The sequence below is a fragment of the Colobus angolensis genome, unplaced genomic scaffold (assembly GCF_000951035.1).
Source record: "Colobus angolensis palliatus isolate OR3802 unplaced genomic scaffold, Cang.pa_1.0 Scaffold78, whole genome shotgun sequence".
Lineage (NCBI taxonomy): Eukaryota > Metazoa > Chordata > Mammalia > Primates > Cercopithecidae > Colobus > Colobus angolensis.
Window position 1 is genome coordinate 5,493,045 of NW_012121598.1, and position 7,706 is coordinate 5,500,750.

General features: G+C 40.5%; 1 protein-coding gene across 1 annotated transcript in view; it reads right to left on the minus strand.

The window, feature by feature from the left end:
• Nucleotides 1-7,706, minus strand: part of GABPB1 (GA binding protein transcription factor, beta subunit 1) — an 83,758-nt gene that overhangs the window by 74,862 nt on the left and 1,190 nt on the right. The window lies entirely within an intron of this gene.

The window sequence follows — 7,706 nt, forward strand, 5'->3', positions numbered from 1 at the left end:
CTCAGCCTCCCGAGTAGCTGGGATTACAGGCGCCTACCACCGCGCCCGGCTAATTTTTTTATTTTTAGTAGAGATGGGATTTCACCATCTTGGCCAGACTGGTCTTGTACTCCTGACCTCCTGATCTACCCAACTCAGCCTCCCAAAGTGCTGGGATTATAAGCATGAGCTACTGCATCCAGCCTGGAGTCTATTTTTTAAGAACACTAATCCCACTTGTGAGGGCTCTACCCACCTGAGCTAATCACCTCCCAAAGGCCCCACCTCCTCCTAATGCCATCATCTTGGAGGTTAAGATTTCAACATGAATTATGGAGAGACACAAGTATTTAGACCATAGCACTAAGGGAGAGAAACTGAGGGTCTCTATGAATGGAACAAGTAAAGGAACATAGGAAGAATAATCACATCGGCAAAGACACAGAGTTCACACAAGCCATTCAGGGCATAAAGGAAATTTTTTAAATCATTCACTTACACACCACACAAATTTTTATTTTTTATCATTAAAAAGAATAAACATGGAACACATCACAAATTTATGTGTCATCCTTGTGCAGGGACCATGCTGATCTTCTCTGTATTGTTCCAATTTTAGTATATTTGCTGCTGAAACAAGCACTAGACTACTAATTCTTTTTTTCTCTGTTTGGATACATGGGAAGTGCTGTGGACATAAAGGATTTCAGGAGTCAGAAGGGGCTATACATCCAAAACTGTTATCATAATGAGAAGAATCGACCTAATTCCAAAGTTCAGTTCTGTAATTTTAAAACCACCTCACCAGCTACTCAGGAGGCTGAGGCAGGAGAATGGCGTGAACCCGGGAGGCGGAGCTTGCAGTGAGCCGAGATTGCGCCACTGCACTCCAGCCTGGGCCACAGAGCCAGACTTGGCCTCACAAAAAAAAAAAAAAAACCACCTCAGTCTCTACATGCACAGAATGGGTGCGTTAAAGACAGGTATCATATTGGCATCTACCCACCTCCTTTAAAGAATCACTACTATAGGCTGGGCGCAGTGGCTTATGCCTGTAATCTCAGCACTTTGGGAGGCCAAGGCGGGCAGATCACTTGAGGTCAGAAGTTCGAGACCAGCCTAGCCAACATGGCTAAACCCTGTCTCTACTAAATATAAAAAAATTAGCTGGGTGTGGTGGCGGGCACCTGTAACTGCAGCTACGTGGGAGAATCACTTGAACCCAGGAGGCAGAGGTTACAGTGAGCCAAGATCACGCCACTGCACTCCAGCTGGGTGACAGAGTGAAACTCCATCTCACCAAAAAAAAAAAAAAGAATCACTACTATAGTAAACCACCATAGTAAAAGTATCTTATCCCTCAAGCGTAATGAGACATAAACAAGCTAATTGGGTTATAGGAATGCTCAAGCCTCATTCAGAAAAAAAAGATTCTATATTATATAATATAATCACGGCATTAGTGGGTTTAAAATATTCTTAAAAATAGAATCACAAGCAGGACCAACAAGAGTAGTTTTTTAAAGTTTCAGTTTTTTTTCTTTTTTTTTTTTTTTTTCTTGAGACAGAATCTTGCTCTGTCACCCAGGCTGCAGTACAGTGGCGCAATCTCAGCTCACTACAATCTCCACCTCCCAGGCTAAAGGGTTGCTCCCCGCTCAGCCTCCCGAGTAGCTAAGACACAAGCGCACGCCACCATGTCTGGCTAATTTTTGTATTTTTAGTAGAGACGGCGTTTCACCATATTGGCCAGGCTGGTCTCAAACTCCTGACCTCATCTGATCCACCCGCCTCAGCCTCCCAAGGTGTGGGAATTACAGACATGAGATACTGCGCCCGGCCATTTTTTTTTTTAATTTAAACTGCGAAACTTTTAGGCTGGGCACAGTGGCTGACACCTGTAATCGCTGCACTTTGGGAGGCCAAGGCAGGCAGATTACAAGGTCAAGAGATCGAGACTATCCTGGCCAACATGGTGAAACCACGTTTCTACTAAAAATGCAAAAATTCGCTGGGCATGGTGGTGCACGCCTGTAGTCCCAGCTACTTGGGAGGCTGAGGCATGAGAATCACTTGAACCCAGGAGGTGGAGACTGCAGTGAGCTAAGACCGTGCCACTGCACTCCAGCCTGGTGACAGAGACTCCATCACAAAAAAAAAAAAAAAAAAAAAAATTTTTTTTAAAATCATAGTATCAGTGTGCTCAGTATTTTTTTAATCAAAGGAGATGGAGGTGGACATTTTCCATTATTTCATTTTAATTGACTTTAATTTATCATGCACTATAAAACTATACAATGCCATGAAAAGATGTTTTAATATTATAAAATAGGACTCAAAATTAATATTTTATAGGTTCCTTATCTGCAATTCCAAAAATCCAAAAAACTTCTGAAACCCAAAATAACTCATCTCGTGGTAAACCTTACCCAAACTGATATGAAGCTATTTACAGTCTTTATCCTATTTAGTGCGAGCATTCATACATTTTGCTGTAGAAACAGTAACTTTTGAAGGGGGACACTGCACTGGACTCTGTTGGAAGGCTATACATTACTACCTCGCCCTTATCAAAAAAAATTCCTAATTCCATAACCTATTAGATCCTAAGAGTTTGAATGGTGGACTGTGATCCTATAATTGCTAACATTTATTGAGCTATTAACTATGTGTCAGATACTGTTCACTTTATATGAAATAACTCATTTAATCTTTCCAATCATCATGAGCTAAGTATTATAATAATCCCCATTTTACAAAGAAGGAAACTGAGACATGGAGAGATTAAGTAAACTGCCTAAAATCACACAGCTAGAGTGTGACTAACTGGGATGACACTGGGATGAATATTTAAAATATTACACATAAGAGTAACAAAACACAAGAAAATAAGATAATTGATTATGGTAGCGTGCTAGGAGTCAGTGATATGTTTCTCAACTCAATTGATATTACTTCCAGAATAAGGAATCAAACAAAAAATGACAAAACACTACATGCATTTGCAAATTCTCATTTATGTACAATTTCTACGAACTTGCTTAAAATGCAGAGCATAAAACCCAAATTTCTCAGCTTATGTAACATATTTTTTATTGAAAAATAACATCTTAATATCTTAATTACAACACACAATAGATAATTTATAGTCATTGCAGAAGTTAGAAAATTTGGATAAGCAAAAAAAAAAAAAAAAAAATCACCTATAAAACTACACTCAGAAATAACCACTTAACAATTTGGCACATATCCCTCCAAACATCAATATATTTTGGGTTTTTTTACCAAATGGAATCATGTTTTTAAATCTTACTTTTTCTCACTTACATATACCAAGACATCCTTTCATGTATTTATATTATTCTATCATCATTTTCATGGCTGAGAAGGCAGTACCCCACTGTATGGATGGACCCTAACAATCACTGTGAAATATTTAGGTTTACAATTTTACCATATAATGATCAATAGTACTGGCTCTAGAGTCACAGTGGTTGGATTCAAGTCCTGGCCCTAAAACTTAAGTAACTCAGGTACCTTGAGCAAGCAACCTCATTTCTCTATGCCTGTTTTCTCTTCTGAAAAACAGAAATAGTACTACCCACTCCATATGATTACCGTGGGGGTTAAAGGCATTAACACACAGATTGTATAATCAACAACACCGCAATTGGTATGCTCACAGCTAAATGTTCACACACATCTTTACTACATCAAAAAAAAATTCTTTAAAGGGAATTTCCATGTCAGAAAGTATGCCCATTTTTAAGGCTTCTGAATCTGCCAAATTACAGTGTGGTTTAAAGTCCTTCATTAAATAGCCTTCTCACTTAATACTCATTTCTCTTTATCAAAAAAGGCAAAAACTATTATCCAGTTAAGTTAACCAGCTTGTTTCACTCAATTAGTTTTTTGTTCTTCCACCTGTAAACCTCGGCATATTTAATAAAACCTCAAAGTTTATAGGTAACTTGAAGACACCTAGCCGAAATTCTCCTTCAGCACGATTCCTCTACTCTAGAATCCTCCATCTGTCAGTGAAAAGGAACAGCCTACCACCCAAAACAACTCATTCTATTTTCACAGTTTTGAGGAAATTTCTCTTGAAATAGAGCGGAAATCTGTTTCTTTTAAACTTCTACCCACTGACCCTAGTTCCTTCTGGTCAAATGTGATCCTTCTGTGTGACAGAACTCCAAATCCTTAAAGGTGGCTGTTACTTCTTAAAAGAAGCTCCTCTTCTTTAGGTCAAATATCCCATTTTTTCAACTTTTTCTCGTTTCCATTTCTCTCATGATCAAGGTCCTCGTTTATGCTCTACAGATAAGTGATTTTGACACTTTGTTGTCTACCACCTTGGAAGTGAGAAAAATAAAGGTCCGTTCCTACCCCACATAAGTTTGGGCCTCTGTGTGGTTTCTTATTAGCTCTCCAGATTATTCTGATAAAGTCTGAGAATACAAGGTCTCACTTATGATAGTATGCTACCCAAAAAGCTGACTCAATACCCCACGTACAATATAACTAGTACAAAGTAAAGTGGGGCTAACACCTTGCTCTTTCAATAAGCTATTCTACCATCTTCAGAATTACTCTCGGACAGGTTTGGTGGCTGACGCCTGTAATCCCAACACGTGGGAGGCCAAGGTGGGAGGATCACTTGAATCCAGAAGTTTGAGACCAGCTTGGGCAACATAGTGAGACCTCATCTCTACAAAAAAATTAAAAAATTAGCCGGACACATTGGCAGGTACCTGTAGTCCCAGCTACTCAGGAGGCTGAGGCAGAGGCAGGATCGCTTGAGCCTGAAAGGTGGAGCTTGCAGTGAAGTATAACTGCACTACTGCACTAAGCCTGGGTAACAGAGAAAGCAAGACCCTGTCAAAGAAATAAAAGGTGCAGAGGGGAACACAGGGAGGGAAGAAGGGAGAGAGGGAGGGAAGGAGGGAGAGAGGGAGGGAAGGAGGGAGACAGGGAGGGAGGGAGGGAGGGAAGGAGGGAGGGAGACAGACAGAGAGACAGAGAAAGGTGCACTAGCCCACCAACAACTGAACTGACAGCTGATTGCACCAAAGCATCTTCTCTGTATAGAGCACTGTGATGTCAACACTGAGAAAAAACACAGGCCTTAATACGGATCTCATCTAGTGCTAGATGTACCTTCTAGAAAGCATGATGGAACAAACATCTTCAGAAAACTGTAATACTAATTATAGCTATACCAAAGTAGGCACATCAGGCTATAGAAACATTGTGATTACTAGCTGGAAATCATACTAGTTGTAGGGGAGGAGAGGGGAGGGGAAGGATGACACTAAGGAAACTAAGTTGCTCTGAACTTCCAGATTTTGTGTGGGTTTGTTTTTTAACGTTTGCAAAGTCAGAAGAGATGAAGGCCATCAGAGAGTTCATCTCAACTCAGGCTACCTGCAAACAAAGACTGGGTAACCGCCTCATGCACCCTCAAAAATAAATTCATGATGCAAAACTTCATGTAATTTCTGAATTCCTCATGACATGTGAACTTTACCTGTTACTATTTCTAACAAGGTAATGAAGGGCAAAAGAAAAACAAAACAAAACATCCATGGTACAGGAGATGTGGTCCAGTATAATGACACAATGTTAGAGGAAAAAACAAACTAAAACCAAGCATACTTTTTTTTTTTTTTTTTGAGACGAAGCGGAGTTTTGCTCTTGTTGCCCAAGCTGGAATGCAATGGCGCTATCTCGGCTCATTGCAACCTCCATCTCTCTGGCTCAAGCGATTCTCCTGCCTCAGCCTCCCAAGTACCTAGGATTACAGGCGCACGCCACCGCACTCGGCTAATTTTTTGTACTTTTAGTAGAAATGGGGCTTCACCGTGTTAGCCAGGCTGGTCTCAAACTCTTAACCCTCAGGTGATCGGCCCGCCTCCGCCTCCGCGAGTGCTGGGATTGCAGGCGTGAGCCACTGTGCCTGGCCAAACCAAGTAAACTTAACCAAGATCCAATCTATTTTCATTTAAACAGCAAACATTAAAAATACACCTGGTATTTTCTAACAATTACACGAAGAATGACCAGATGCTTCCTGTTGATGGAACAGTAGAGAACTACAGACTGACAGATTCAGACTAGAGTTCACAGAAACAACTGGAAACAAACTTAGCTTCCTTTCAAAACCATTAAAGTACGGCCTTAAATTTTTACGCATTAATCAATTAGGTATAATTGTCTCCCAACCTAGAAAACCCAGAATGATTCAGAGAGACTAAGAACTCTAAGGATACGTATCTGCGAACTATTCGTTTCACCAAAGGATTCACCGCAGAACTAGTTTTCTGTAAAATCTGCACCTCCTATAGTTTTCAGCATGTTTCATCTTTAAAGATAACATTTACACACAAGTATTAATAGCATATGTAATGTGGAATTCACGTGTTACTTGTGTAAATCATTATATGTACTAGAATTAAATTTTTTAATCACTTAATATTTTCAAATGTTCCTGAGTCTCCGAGATCATAGGTAGATTATGCAGTCATTATCTGTGATTTTGTTTAGGTACCTAAATTCCAACTTTTAAAAAAGCTGGAGCCCAGTAAAAAAAATTATGGGAATCAATCTTATTCGTCTTGTTAAAATGTGTCTTGCATAACATCCTGATTTGACTTGTATGGTGAAAGCACGGTAAGAATGACACATTTCTGTTTTTTGGTTTAAAAAAAAAAAGTATGAGTGTACAGTGGAGTGTTCCAGAGGTTACATGGTGTGCTAACCACAACAGTGACGTAGATTTGAGAATCTTCTATTAAACCAGGCATCAAAAAGATTTGCAAAAATGCAAGATGTTACTCTTAACATATCATCTATGTTAACATGCAATGGATTTTTTGTTTTTGGGGAAAAAAACCCGGGAGAAAAGAAAATAAAGCCATCTTTAGTTTCCTCAAAGTCTGACCCTGAAAATGGAAGTATCAAAGCTGATGGTTTATACGTCAGTGAGAAAAAAATTTAAACCAAGCTGGGTGGGTCTTTACATGAGATAAACTATCTACAAGAATGTCTGACCACTAACTTCTGCATAATAAATGAGAGTGGATCTTTTAATTCTGGGATGGCAATGTACTTTACAAGGACCATTTACAGCCTACATCAAACCTTTTTCTAGATAAAAAACGTACTTCAGTAACTTGCCTGAATTGAAAGAGCAAAACAGTCCGGAGAGAAAACTTAAAATGTTTCCACATTATCAAGCCCCCTTCAGAAGTACTGTGGTCTCGGCCCCTCCTTTGAACAGATGTCCGCTCGCCACAGTCCAATCAGGTTTAAAGCAAGAGTATTTGTACTGAAAACAAGCTTCAAGTGGGAAGATACACACAAAGCAGGCCTGTATCATTCCTTTGGTTTCAGTTTTCACGATGCACCCTTGAGGCTAGGCACGCTGATTCAACACACTTGGAGAGCTTCACCGAAACACACTAAATACACACTGATGAACTGTGCCCTGGCAGAGATGACCTGGCAAAATTCTCAACTTCTTCCCTGAGGCCGTGCACCCGCGGGTCTCGGCGACGAAGTCTTTCGGACAGAAGTCCCAAGCCTTCAAAACGACAGACTTCCACTCAGGACTCCAGTCCCCGCGGCCAAGGCTGTCGCAGCGGGGACCCCGCGCGGGACTGGCCAGGCTCTCCCGTTAACCCTATCTGGACCGGCCGATCCCGCCGCGGCCCGAGCGCCTCTCG